Raw genomic sequence first — 14,895 nt, forward strand, 5'->3', positions numbered from 1 at the left:
TTCGAACATTGATAAGGTATGACTGCACTTCCTTATTTAGTACTTTTACCAGTCTTTTTGTTCCTAAAATCTACTTTATGTTATTACCAACACACTTTTGGTTCAAATGTAGAACAAATTCACCCAGTATAGTTGATCTGATCATAAGTTCAAACTAATGAGGTTTCATTAATCACACCAAACCATGGAGTCATGGTCAATTTTGAAGATAAAAATCCTATAAAAGCAATTTACTTAAAATGTTTTATACTTGGTTTCATTGTTTTATAAGATTGAAGTCAATAATAGCAAAGTTATCTTTTTGTAATTAATTACAAGCTACAATAAATTGGTGGTTTTCTAATGTAGGATCTATCAATAATGAAAGAAACAAAAAGGACCTCATTTATCTAAAGGAAATTTTAAAGATAGAATGGTGGGCATGGGTGGAAAACATGAAATTTTTTAAAAACTATAGAAGTAATTAAAACAACAAAAATGTTCTTTTTTGTTGTTATTAAAAAAACTTGTTAATTACTAAAAGGAACTTCTAGAAGAGTTCATCTTCACATTTCCAAACTAAAGGCTTGAACGAATATCTTCTCACCTGAGTGAATTCAAATTTGATACTCAAAGAAACTTCACATTTTGGGGATTGTTGTGAAACATCAAAGCCCTAAGCACAGCGCTGTTTTAAATCATTACTGCATATATTTTATCACTGAGCTTTGAAATGTTATTACAGTCAAGAAGCTGGTTGCTTTTGCTCGCCATTCAATTTACTGTAATACGGCAACATGAATAGATATTTAAAAATTAAAAGTTCTGTAAACGAAACTGAAATATTCCCATTTCCAAAGGCTGAAACATATATTTATCTAAATATATATTAATTATTATATACGATATATGATATATATATGTGATAAACTATATTTTTCAGAGAGCCATATGATTAAAATAATTAGGCAGGTATCAAATTAAAACAAATTCCGGGGGCGCCTGTGTGGCTCAGTCAGTTAAGCAACCAGCTCTTGATTTCAGTTCAGGTGGTGATCTCAGGGTTTCATGAGTTCGAGCCCCACATCGGGCTCTGGGCTGACAGCACAGAGCCTGCTAAGGATTCTCTCTCCCTCCTTCTCTGCCCCTCCCCTGCTCACTCAGCCTCTGTCTCTCTCAAAAATAAAGAAATAAACTTTAAACAACAAAGAGTTAAGGAAAAAAAAAAAGCCCCCCAAACCAAATTCTAGTTCTTTGACTCAAGCGAGTCGATAAGCAATGAGAATAAGATCATGGAGTCAGGAAGCAGAGAACCTGGTTTGGACCTCATTTCTATCGGGGTGACCCTAGCCTACTTGCTGAATCCTCTTACCTCACGGACTCCTTGCTTATGTATTGAGGACATTATCAACTAGCCGATAGACTCACTACAAGTGCGGAAAGTATATTCTTGGTAGAATGAAGGGATTGTGATATTCATCATCACTATTTTAAGAGAATTTGGTTCCCAGAATAACATCTACTACCTGTAGAATGGGCTGTATGATCGGAAGTACCATCACTTGATCATTCGATTTGAATTTCAAAACAACCCATGAAGTAGGATGATAGAGTATTCTATTCTGTATTTTATTTTGACGTGTTTTACTTTTGTAAACTGAAGATTATCGATTCATGTGAAAGGTCAAACTAAATACTGAATCATCCATAGTGAAAGACCCGCCCCAAGGCCTTCTGTCGTTGTTATTCTTCCCCGTGTGCATGACATGAAATGTTCCTATTTCAATCCACCACACCACCTCCATCATCTGCCCAGGGCCAAGTGATAGCAGAAGCGGAGGCTGCAGGACAAGAGTGAGGCACAGAGGCACATGCTGACCCAGCCAGCAGGGATAAGTCTTCTCCCACGCCCTCACCCCTCAGACATTTCTCCAGCAAATACTGGAAGGAGATGGCACTCGATCCCCACATGGTGGGAAATGCAGCAGAGCTCTCAGTGCTTCTGCCCACAGCAGGAGCATGGCTGGTCCACAGGCCACAGCCATGACTTCCAAAGGGGGCAACACATGGAATCTGACCAGCAGTCACAGAGGCACCGTTTTTGAAAAGGCCACTGCCATGAAAATGAAGTATGAGAAGAGAAACATCTTGATTCTCACGGGAAATAGCTTGGTAAACATTCCAGCATATTTCACAGCAAGGATACCCCACCTGCTCGCACAGAACACTTGTCTGCTCTGGCTATTACAGCTTAAAAAAAAAAAAAAAAGAAAGAAAGAAAGAAAGAAAAGAAAGACAGAAATTTTTAAAAAAAGGAGTAAAAATAAAAGAAAATAACAGTCTTTCTTTCTTTTGAAATTTTCACATGGCTAGCTAGGGTTTCTTTTAATATTTCTAGCCCCATTAAACCCAGTAATATTAACGGAAAAACAGCCAGTCCCATTTCTGGAACAGGTAAAGTTCAATTCACTAAATAATGCTTTCAAGCCACGAGGGGGAAGAAAAAAATCAAGTTATTACTAGAAAGTCAGGCAAATCCCTTTGTATTCATTCCAACAGCTGTTTAACATGATTGGAGGCCAAGTAAGGAAAGTTCAGGTAAATATCCCAATTTCGTAGAGTTATCCAGGGGTCAAAAAGGAGCTATGTGCTTTTGGGGGGATGGTGTTACATTTACCCTTAAAAGGCAATTTTTAATGGAAAAAGTGAAGCCCCTTGTTTTACAGACCTTAACATATTTTAGACACAGAAACATGTGACCATTTTATGCTTACGTTACACTGCCGAATGCAGGGCTAAATTAAGAGCCTTGCTCGGGGTCCCAACCAGCCAACGTCCGGATCAAAATCAGAGCCCTGGTCCCTTTGTGAACACCTTTCTCCCTGCCTTCCTACACATCGAAGGCCACTTGCAGGGCTGAAATTCTATGTCCCCAAATAACATGTTTAACAGCGCAGGGCTTCCTTCTTGATTGCATAGATTATCCATAGCTATGTACCCTTCTCTACTCAAAAATCATCCTATTGGCCTATTTAAGAATTGGATTTTTGAAGACACAAGGAGTGGTGTCTGAATGTAACAACAGATCCCTTCCTCCCCCCACCTCAATAAAAATACAATTTTCTCCAGCCAAAGCAATCATTACCTGAAAAAGTCTTGTTTCTGGCAGAAAAAAAAAATCAATTTAATTATACGAGATGTGTCTTACGTTTTAATTGTTGTTAAGCATAGTACGGTATTGACAAAGTCTCCCTGGATCTCAGTTTACGAGCTTTCCCATTACTCAGATAACTTGCTGAGGAGGGGAAAAAAAAAAAAAAATCCATCATGTTACTTACAAGAACTGAAGCAGCTTTGTGCCCGAGTCATTAGGCCCCTTGACGGCACTCATAATGATGAATGTATCATTTTTCTTGCATGAAACACTGGTAACAAATAGCACAGCCAACTCTTTTCCAGCACTGTTATTCTGTTTTAAAAAACACTGACATTTTCTTAAACAGACATAATTTACAATTTTAAGGAGCACAACAGTGCCTTGGTGTTTGAGGGCCAGAGAGCAAACAACACCTCTTTCAGTAGGGACTTTTTTTCGAAAAGGGATCTCGTGCTCAGTGAGTTCACTGTAGCTCAAGGCCAGGGAGACACGGCGGCAGAAACATAGACCATCGCTGCAGCATGTGGAGGTCACGACTAATGGGGTGAAGGTCATGACGAGCGGGGTCACAATACAGTAGGGGTTGTCCGGAGAAAGGAGCCCGGGGAACAGCAGAGCTCAGCACACCCAGCATGGGAGTCCTCAGAGGCATCCCAGAGGGGCCACCCCCTTCGCCGGGGTTGAAGTGGCCACAGATCCTTCCCTCCCCGCCCCATGAGGGGAAGTCACAGCCTCCAAGACGCTTCTGCCCATCAGAGCTCTCTTTAACAGGCTTTTCTGTAAATTTCACACAAAGGGAGCCTCGCCGCTGCCCATGTGACCGGATCAATATCCAGAGCCATGTTCGATTGCTAGTGGGGTCAGCTCAGCCCGAGCGGGTAAGTGGAAGTCTGTGCACGATGCCGCGGGTCTGTTGTTTGGATGAGACCTTAGAAGCCAAGGTCATGTGTAAAGATTACAATTCCCAAGGTGTTCTTTCTAAAATGGCTGATGTGCCTCAGTGTCCTTGGGAAGCTTCTCTTCCTAATAGTCCTTTACATACGTGACTTTTCTGTACTTTCTGCTCAGTTTTCCTTTAAACCTAAAAATGCTCCTAAAAAATAGTCCAGTTCGAAAGAAGAAACGAAGCCACTCTCACCGTGGGCATTTGGCTGCCTCCTCCCTGCACCACCAGGCCTGGTCAGAGCCTCTGTTCTCTGCGCCATGGAGCCCTTCAGGACCCCCAGACAGGCCTCGGCTAACAGCTGTCCTGTGTCCCTCTCAGTAAAGGGACTGGGGACAAGCTGCTCACGACAGAGTCCCCGGTGGTAGACAAGGAGGCCCTGAGTGGGGTCTGCCCGAGAGACACCAGAGTGTGAGATATGGTTTAATGAAGTAAAAGGTGGTAAACTGAGCCCAAAGAAGGACCGCCTCCCCAGAGGCCCACTTCTCAAAGATGACTCCTGGACTGGGGACCCTCCCCGAGGCCATCTTGGGAGGCACAGGCTCAAGATGGAGGGCCACATGAGGGAAGGAACCCGGTCACTCTGTCACCTCTGGAGCAGAGTCACCCCTTCTAGGAACGCTGGGTCGAACAGGGGCTACTGGCTCCACAGAAAGTCCAGGAAATCATAAGACCTGCCAGCTGTGATTGATTTCTCCTGAGTTGTTAGGGTTGGAATCCAGGTCTCTTAGTTAATACCTTTGGGGACATCCGTCCGCCCGGGGCCCCTGCCTGCCCACACTGGCCACATACAGAGGAGAGAAGAAGACTCAGAAGGGTGGGATCCCCGGGATCTCGTGGGCAGCACCAGGCTTCCTGCAGCAGAAGAAAACCTTAAATCAGGAAAATGAGCCTCACCCAAGGACAGGGAGAGGGGCCCCACCACTCTGTCCTAACTTGCTCTGGTGTGAGAAAAGGGACATGGCCTGGACCTGCTTTGAGCCCCCTAGGTCTGCTGTAGGGCCAGGTGGGCCTGGAGTAGCAGGGGCTCCAAGCTGCCATCAGCCTTTTGCACTTGCGCCCGTGCCTGTGTAAGTGACATCCCTTTCTGTTTCAGGGCCAAGTTAGGGAGAACTCCTTTCTGGCCCCTGGCTGGCCTCCCCTTCCCCCGGCCCGGCTACTCTGCCCTGGTTGTCGGGCAGTTGTTTATCTTAGAGGCAGAACATTCCCCGGGGTTCTGAGCCATCGGTAGAGACCCACAGGACGCTGGCACTTGGAGACAGCGCTGTGGAGCGCGATGCAGCCATGGAGGGCCTGCCGCCCGTCACCAGATCCACGTTCCAGCTGGCCTTGGAGCACCTGGGTGGTGGTGGGGGGGGGGGGGGGGGGCGCCCTGTGGGTGATTTCTGAAAGCTGGAGCCATGTCCCGGGCCTCTGTGTGTTTCCCTGGGAGATCCCGGTCTGTACTGCAGTGCTGGTTCAGGTGTAAAGAGACTACGGACTTTAAGAAGTGTGAAGGTTCTAGGCAAACCGTGTTCTGCCTGCAACAAAGTCTGTGGCGAACGTGGTGAGAATTTTGCACCAGTGACACAGGCCGATGAGGCCCTCAGGCACCTGGGGCGGAGGCCGGTCCTCTCACGTACAGACCTTGTGCTTGTCGGCGATGAAAACAAACCTGAGCAGGACGTCACTCCAAGACGTCACCGTCAACTCCCTGAAAAAGGCACAGGGGAGCCAGCCCCCTAAATTTTCCCAAGCAACTGATGAAAATCCCATCTTCAAGGCATCAGAGAAGGACAGAGGACAACTTCAGGAGGAAATAATGGGTGGTTTGAAGGAAAGTCCAGAACCGTCCAAACAAGAAGTTGCAAGACGGAGGCAGAGAGTCCAGGAAAAGGAGGAGGAGAGAGAAGGGCTGGAGCAGCCGAACGCAGGGATGCGGCAGGTCTCGAGGGAGAAACTCAGCCAGTTGATATCAAGGGCAGAAAACCTGCTGACGACCTTCCCCTTCTCTGATCTCCTTAGAGAGAGGGGCAGTCAAGCAAAAGAGAAGATGGCAATGGCCCCATCCACCGGTCAGTAGTTGATCTGAAGAGTGTCGACCATGCTGACTTCAGGGTGTCCCTTCAAAGTACGAAGAGGAAAATCAAGAAATAGCCAGACAACTGTGGGAAGGAAAACAAACGAATGAACAGCTCGCAGGACAAATAACAAGACTCCAAACCGAAGAAGCACCTTTGTAGCGTGAACATTCACAGCTTGAAAGTGAGATTCTGCGGTTGAAGCTGAAGCTTCCAATTCTGCCTGGATTACATCAAGAACACATCGTGCAACGTCACAGACAGTCGTTTGAGGAGGAAACAGGCTGCTTGGGAGTCGAGAAGAAACTTCCCAGCGTGCGTAGAAGCACGAACTGCACAAATCAGATTCCCAGCCTCTAGAGGAAGACGGCCGAAGACATGGGCAAAGAATGGAGAGAAGCACTGCCTCCAATCGAAAGAGATCCGTGGGGCGCCTGGGTGGCTCAGTTGGTTGAGCGTCTGACCCTTGGTTCCGGCTCGGGTCGTGACCTCCTGGTTCAGGAGACTGAGCCCCGCCTCAGGCTCTGCACCGACAGTGAGGAGCCTGCCTGGGAATCTCTCTCTCCCTCTCTCTCTGCCCCTCCCCCACTCTCCTCTCTCCCCAAACAAATAAATCCTCTTCCCTGAGGACAGAGCTGGAGAAAGCTGGACGGCAGCTGTGTTGACTGGAGGAAGCTCGAGGAGCTGAGAGATGGAAAGGATCGCCACAGGCAAATGCTGGTCAACGCCACGTCCGACTCCCAGCCTTTCCCAAGTGGCCCGTTGGCTCCCGGTGCTCCACCCACAGCCCACAGAGGCCGCAAGTGTCCGGGGGGGTCCCCTGGGCCACCAGCCCCCCAGGGAAGAGGAGGGTCACGTGCTGAGGGCTCAGGGATCGAGGCTCCCCTGCAGGTGTGGCCCGGCCCACGGCAGCCGGGTCCTGGTCACCCACAGCCTCGGCGCATCTGCAAGTGTTTTCTGTCTTCACAGTCGTTTTCACTGACCTCTTCTTGGTTTGGTTGCTGTCATTTAATTGCCGCTACGGTCGTTCTTATTCAAGTAGATATAACATAATTTTGGGATAGTGTTTTTCAAATAAAGATTCATTTGCTATAATTCTTGTGAATACATTATTTTCACATCATTGGACACTGCAGAATTAGATAATGTAAGTATTGTATTTTGATTTAAATAAAAAGTCCACTATTACTTTATCCATCATTAAAATTTGGCACGCATACTGAGATTTAAAACAATGAAGACCATTTTTGTATGGCATCAGCATTTTTATCTGCCACCTTGAAATATATGAGCATGTATTAACCAGTCTGTACAAGAAATTTAGTATTTACCAGAATAAATTTTGATTGTTTTTCTTTTAATGGGGGAAACCCTAAGTAGCAGCAATACTCATTCAAACTTCATGATTTTTCTATTAGATTAGCCCTGAGTTCATAAACTAATATTGAATTATTTTTTTAACGTTTATTTATTTATTTATTTTTTTGAGACAGAGAGAGACAGAGCATGAACGGGGGAGGGTCAGAGAGAGAGGGAGACACAGAATCGGAAGCAGGCTCCAGGCTCTGAGCCATCAGCCCAGAGCCTGACGGGGGGCTCGAACTCAGAGTGCGAGATCGTGACCTGAGCCGAAGTTGGACACTTAACCGACTGAGCCACCCAGGCGCCCATCATAAACCAATTTTGGAGAGCTTAAATTTTGTGACTTATGTTTTTGTTATTTGTTTAAACGTTTTTCTCATTTGGTTTGAGATATTGGTTGTTTAAATATTTTTTAACTTTCATACAGTTAAAAGTTCTTTTAAAGATTTTATTTTAAAATAATAAAAAGTGGGGTGCCTGGGTGGCTCAGTTGGTTAAGCGTCCGACTTCGGCTCAGGTCATGATCTTGCGGTCCGTGAGTTCGAGCCCCGCGTTGGGCTCTGTGCTGACAGCTCGGAGCCTGGAGCCTGCTTCCAATTCTGTGTTTCCCTCTCTCTCTCACCCTCCCCCATTCATGCTCTGTCTCTGTCTCAAAAGTAAATAAATGTTAAAAAAAATTAAAAATAAAATAAAATAATAAAAAGTAAAAATTATTAATTTTCATTAATAAATATGTGATTTTATTGTCTATATTTTATTAATTTTATTAGTAAATATGATATGTAATAAAATATATTAAAATTTATTAAAAATAAAAACAGTAACCTCTACACCCAGCGTGGGGCTCAAACTCCCAAGCCCAAGGTCAGGTGTCCCAAAATAAAAGTTTTCCCTTGATGGCAAACACACACACGCAAACACACACACACACACACACACACCACAATATAGATATGAGTCACCTTCAGTTAGGATGTCAGTAACAGAGGATAATCTAAAAATAAAGAAAGCAGAAAAATTAAAAAAGACAATTAAAGAAAAAGGAATGGACAGTTATGTTTACAGTTTGTATATACACAAAAAAATATCTAACTCACATGCACACAAGAGGAGATATGGGACAAGATTCCAGCTGGAGACACTTCATCCCAAGTGGTGCAGGTGCAGAGGCTGTACTCGGTTTGCCAGCTGTGGCACCGACGGGGGAGGAGAGGGACGCGGAGACTTCCAGAAGCTGGCAGTAGGGGAAGCTGTGCCCGTCCCTGGGCCTGGAGGGAGGAGGGGTCGCCTGGGCCCAGTAAGGAGCTGTCCTCCTGATGGCAACGCAGGAGGGAACAAGGCAAACGGGCCCCACTTTCCCTCCTCACGTCCTCCCATTTACAGCTGGTGCCGGAATGGGCGGTGAGGCCGGGAGTCAGCCTCGGGCACAGAGCCGGCCAGGAAAGGGCGCAGAACTGATTCGGAGAATGACCAGCAGCACGCTTGAGTCTGTTCCATCAACAGTATGCACGGGTTTTATTGCATTCATTCTCATCTATTTATTTAGTGCAGGCAACTTCAGAGATATTATGGGTTCCATTCCAGACCGCCGCAATAAAGTGAATGTTGCAATAAAGCGAATCGAATGAATGTTTTGGCTTCCCAATACACATAAAAGTTATGTTTACACTATACAGTCTAAGTGTGCAATAGCATTATGCTTAAAAGAAAGGTACACCCTTAATTTAAAAATGCTTTGTAGCTGGGGGGCTTGGGTGGCTCATTCGGTTAAGCATCTGACTTTGGCTCAGGTCGTGATCTCACGGCTCATGAGTTCGAGCCCCACATCGGGCTCTGTGCTCACAGTTCAGAACCTAGAGCCTGCTTGGGATTCTCTGTCTCCTTCTCTCTCTGCCTCTCCCCCACTTGCACTCTGTCTCTCTCACTGTGTCTGAAAAATAAATAAACATTAAAAAAAAACACACTTTACTGTTAAAATTGCTAACCATCATCTGAGCTTGCTGGTGGAGGGTCTTGCCTCCGTGCTGATGGCTGCTGATTAGGTACTGGTTGCTGAAGAAGGTTGGAGTGGCCATGGCAACTTTTTTTTTTTTTTTTTTTTTTTTTAAGAGAGAGAGAGAGCTTGAGCAGAGGAGAGGTAAAGAGGGAGATAGAGAATTTTCAGCAGGCTCCATGCTAAGCATCGAGCGTGATTCGAGGCTTTATCCCACGACCTTGGGATCGTTCGGACACTCAACTGACTGAGCCACCCAGGTGCCCCGGCCATGGCAACTTTTTGAAATACCACAACAATAAAATTTGCCATATTGGTTGAACCTTCCTTTCACAAATGATTACTCTGTAGCATGCAATGCTGTTTGATAGCATTTTATCCACAGTAGAATCTATTTCGAAATTGGAGTCAATCTTCACAGATCCCGCTTCTGCTAGATCAACTAAGTTTACATACTATTCTAAATCCTTTGTTGTCATTTCAACAATCCTAACAGCATCCTCACTGGGAGTAGATTCCATCTCAAGAAACCACTTTCTTTGCTCATCCATAAGAAGCAATATCTGTTCAAGTTTGATCATGAGATTGTAGCCATTCGGTCACATCTGCAGACTCTGCTTTGAACTCTAGTTCTCTTGCTGTTTCCACGACATCTGCACTGACTTCCTCCACTGGAGCCATGAACCCCTCAAAGTCATCCATGAGGGTTGGAATCAACTTCTTCCAAACTCTTCTTCATGTTGTCACGTTGATATTTTGACCTCTTCCCATGAATCACAAATGTTCTTAATGACATCTAGAAGCGTGAATCTTTTCCAGAAGGCTTTCAATTGACTCTTCCCAGATGCATCAGAGGAATCACTCTCTATAGCTTTACAAAATGAATTTCTTAAACTATAAGACTTGAAAGTGAAAATGACTCCTTGATCCATGGGCTACAAAATGGGTGTTGTGTCAGCGGCACGAAAACAACGTTCATCTCATTGTCCGCCTCCGTCAGAGCTCTTGGGTGACCAGGTGCATTGTCAATGAGCAGTGATATTTTGAAAGGAATCTTATTTTTTTCTGAGCAGTACTCAACAGCGGGCTTAAAATATTCAGCAAGCCATGTTGTAAACAGATGTGCTGTCACCCCGGCTCTGTTCTTCCATTTGTACAGCACAGGCAGACTAAATCCAGTATCGTTCTTAAGGGCCCTAAGATTTTTGGAATGGTAACTGAGTGTTGGCCTCAACTTCAAGTCAGCAGCTGCATTAGCCCCTGACAAGAGAGTCAGCCTGTCCTTTGAAACCAGTTATTGATTGCTCTCTAGCTCTGAAAGTCCTCTATGGCATCTTCTTCCAATAGAAAGCTGTTTGACCTACACTGAAACTATGTTGTTTAGTGTAGCCACCTTCATTAGCTAGATCTTAGCTAGATCGTCTGGAGAACTTGCCGAAGCTTCTCTGTCAGCACTTACTGCTTCATCTTGTATTTTGGTGTTACGGAGATGGCTCCTTTCCTTAAACTGCATGACCCGACCTCTGTTGGTTTCACACTTTCCTTCTGTAGCTTCCTCACCCCTGTCAGCCTTCATGAAACTGAAGGGAGTCAGGCCCTTGCTCTGGATGAGGCTTTGGCTTCAGGGAATGGTGGGGCTGGTTTGATCTTCTATCCAGGCCACTCCATCTCCATATCAGCAATAAGATCTTTTGCTTCCTTATCACTCGTGTGTTCATGGGAGTAACACTTTTCATTTCCTTAAAGAACTTCTCCTTTGCGTTTGTAACTTGCCCAACTGTTCATGGCAAGAAGCCGAGATCTGGGCCTACTTCGGCTTTCGACATGTCTCCCTCACGGAGCTTAGTCAGTTCTAGCATTTTTAAAATATTTTTTAAAGATTTATTTATTTGCTAATCTATTTTGAGAGAGAAAGAAAGCAAGGGAGAGGCAGAGAAAGAGGGAGAGAGAGAGAATCCCAAGCAAGCTCTGCACTGTCAGCACAGAGCTCCACAGGGGGCTCGAATGCAGGCATCGAAATCAAGAGTCAGATGCTTAACCCATTTAGCCACCCAGGCACCCCCGCTTTTGATTTAAAGTCTGATGTGCAACACTTCCTTCACTTGAACACTTGGAAGCCAGTGTAGGGTTATTATTTGGCCTCATTGCAATATTGTTATGTCTCAGGGACTAGGGAGGCCTGAGGAGAGGGACAGAGATGGGGAATGGCCAGTTTGTGGAGCAGTCAGAACACACACAACATTTATCAATTAATTTTGCTGTCTTAAATGAGTGTGGTTCACGGTGCCCCCAAACAATTACAGTAGTAAGGTCAAAGTCACGGATCGCCATGACAAATATACTGGTCATTAAAAAGATTGAAACGTTGTGAGGATTATGTTTGTCATACCAAAATATGACACAGAGACATGAAGGGAGCAAATGCTGTTGGAAAAATGATGCCAATAGACTGGCTTGACGTAAGAACCTTCGATGTGTAAAACACACAATGCCTGCAAAACATAATAAAGCCAAACACAATAAAACAAGGTCTGTCTATAGTAAATAGCCATGTTTTATGACTTGGAGAAAACGATGTCCGTGAAGGCAAAGGTGTCTTGTGTGTCCCCTATATGCATAAAGCTATCTGTTTACGTATTATGCATGTATATGTATATATGCAGATTTATATACACATATCTCGTGAGTTATCATTTCCCTATGAGAACATGTTTGCTCTTATTTCTTGATGTACATGGCTTCTCTAACTTAAATATATCCAAATGAATAGAAGTTCAGAATCCCAAGTGATGTTACCACTGCATGACGTGTGGCCACTCATTTGTTTCACCAACATCTTGTAAGCTCCTACCACGTTCCAGGCATGATGCTAAAAACTAACCACATGCACAGAGTTGACCTCCCTCATCCATTAACTCACAGCCACTTGAATACATTAGACCCCAAAACACAATGATAAACCAGCATCTGAATTCAAGCAAAGTAAGAAGGAGGGAACAAGGCGTGGTGGTAGCTCTGAGGAGCAGGGAGTCCCTCTAATGAGCATGAGTCAGGAAAGAATTCTCCAGGTTGGGGGAGGCTTCTACTGTGGATTTGCACAGAAAGGGGAGGGCGAGTTTGCCAGGCAGACAAGGGGAGGAAAAACTCTGGGCAGAGGAATGAGCAAGTGCGAAAGCACAGAGGAAGAGCCCCGCATCCGTGTTCAGGTGGAATATAAAAGGGCAAGGCTCCCGGGGGCAGAAAGTCAGTCTGGACAAGCAGACAGGAAACAGCACATCACACTGTGCCCAGTGCAACAAAGTTAAGCAGCTTGATTTTCTTCCCAGAAAGCATCACCCTTGGGTCTCCGTGGAAACTAGTACTGTCGATATTTAGTAGGGAAAACTTGAAAAGGAATTCCGTGATCAACTATGTTGAGAAAATTCTGGATTGAACATGTCTCCTTGCTGTAGGATCCTTCAGAACCATTACTGCTCTGAATTATGAATGCATATGGGGTCTCCACGAGGGATTTTGGCTACATCAGTTTTTAAATGTATAGTCAACCGTTTATTCGTTTGCTGGAGTTTCTCTCTGAGTCTTTGTCATTTTTGTTTTTGTTTTTGTTTCAGAAAATGCTGATGTAATTGCTGGATAGACAGTGAAATATTTTAAACAGCAGAGCAAGAGAGAGACCATATCGGTCTTGTATTCTGACATTTTTGACATTATCCTCTGGTCGCAACGTGAAAGGCCTGGGCCTGACAGCAAAAGAACTAAGAGGTAATTAGTGATCAGGAAGAAGGTCATCTCGGGCGGAGGGAAGAGAGACAGGAAGCGAACAATAGTTTAAGGAAATAATAGTTTGTCGAATCATCTGTCCCCTCTGTCTCCGCACCATATAGATTTCTTCAGCTATGGATCCTGGGCGACATGCGTTGCAACTTAGAGAAGCATAATGTGTCCCAGGCCTGTCCTGAAGATGAATATGATTAACATTAACTCATTGTTAGTTTGAGTCCTGTCAGCCCTTCTGGAGAAATCAGATTTGGGGCTGAGAACACATACCCTATAGTATCCCCCCTAAATGTTGAGCGCGAGGGATGGAAGGGGATGAGCCTCCCTCCCGCCTCGAAGGAGAGACCAATGAGTCCAGCAAAGAGCAGAGTCCTGAGGCCAGAGCCTCAGGTCCAGAGAACAGGTCACTGCCTCTGACAAGTTAGCCGAGAAGCCTCAATGGTGCACACTCACCAAAAGTCACCAAATGTAGAGCAGAGAGCATTGTTGCTCCATGGCAAAGCAGGAGCACCCCAGGGACACCTGGGGGGCTCAGTCCATTAAGCGTCCAACTCTGGATCTCGGATCAGGTCACGATCTCACAGTTCATGGGTTTGAGGCCCACATCTGGCTCCGTGCTGACAGCGTGGAGCCTGCTTGGGATTCTCTCTCCCTCCCTTTGCTCCTCCCCCACTTGCTGTCTCTCTCAAGATAAATAAATAAACTTAAAGGAAGAAGAAGAAGAAGAAGAAGAAGAAGAAGAAGAAGAAGAAGGAGGGCAGGAGTACCAAATTGTACAACAAAGCAAATGGGAGATGGGCCGGTCCCCTGGTGTCAAAGGTGAAAAAGCAGAGAAAGGGTGTCTTATTTCCTACGCAGCCCCTTGAAACAGTGTGAAAGTGCTGCCAGTGCATATAAACATATCCCCCTGTAGCCCTAATGTAGATAAATCCCTCGAATTATCAAGGACGGGGAGGGGGGAGGCGGGACGGTTGAGCGTGAATCTGGAGGAGGTGATGGGGTGAGAGGTGGGAAAGACTCGCGTGAGGAGGGATTTCAGGAAGACCCCGGAAGCGAACACGAGCCAAGGACAAACACTGCTCACCACACCAGGCCTTTTATTTCTATTTTTTAACCAAAAACAGGGCTGCACGTTTTTCAGCAGTCTTACGAGACAGCCTGATATTTAGACACGTATGGCTACTTTGTTCTGAGTTGCACAGTCTCCGGGGACCCCCATAAACCCGTGGCAGGCGTGTCCGCACCAGGTGTGGGTCAGAAGCCCCGGGCTAGATGGACCAGGGCACACATCCAGTATTCTGCTGGTTTCTCCCAGGATTTCCAGTCTTTCCCTGCGGCCTCCAGGGCTCCGTTTGACCCGAGGGCCTCATGGACACAGGAGAGGCACCTCCCTGTCCCTTTCTTGCTCTCCAGCTATCTCCCGCCTAGTGTCAGGATTATATGGAATTTGAATCTAAATGAGAATTTAAAAAGTGGCTACAGCTGGTCCAGGCTGGAGTCTCCTTCACGGGACCGTCAGTAGTGAGTTCACCCGGTCCAAGCGACAGTCTGCGTTCCGTAGGCGCTTTTGAAGACTATTTAGAATAAAACAAGCGGAGGAAAAATCTGCCTTGTGCCGGACGGC

Source organism: Panthera uncia, assembly GCF_023721935.1.
Source record: "Panthera uncia isolate 11264 chromosome B2 unlocalized genomic scaffold, Puncia_PCG_1.0 HiC_scaffold_25, whole genome shotgun sequence".
NCBI lineage: Eukaryota > Metazoa > Chordata > Mammalia > Carnivora > Felidae > Panthera > Panthera uncia.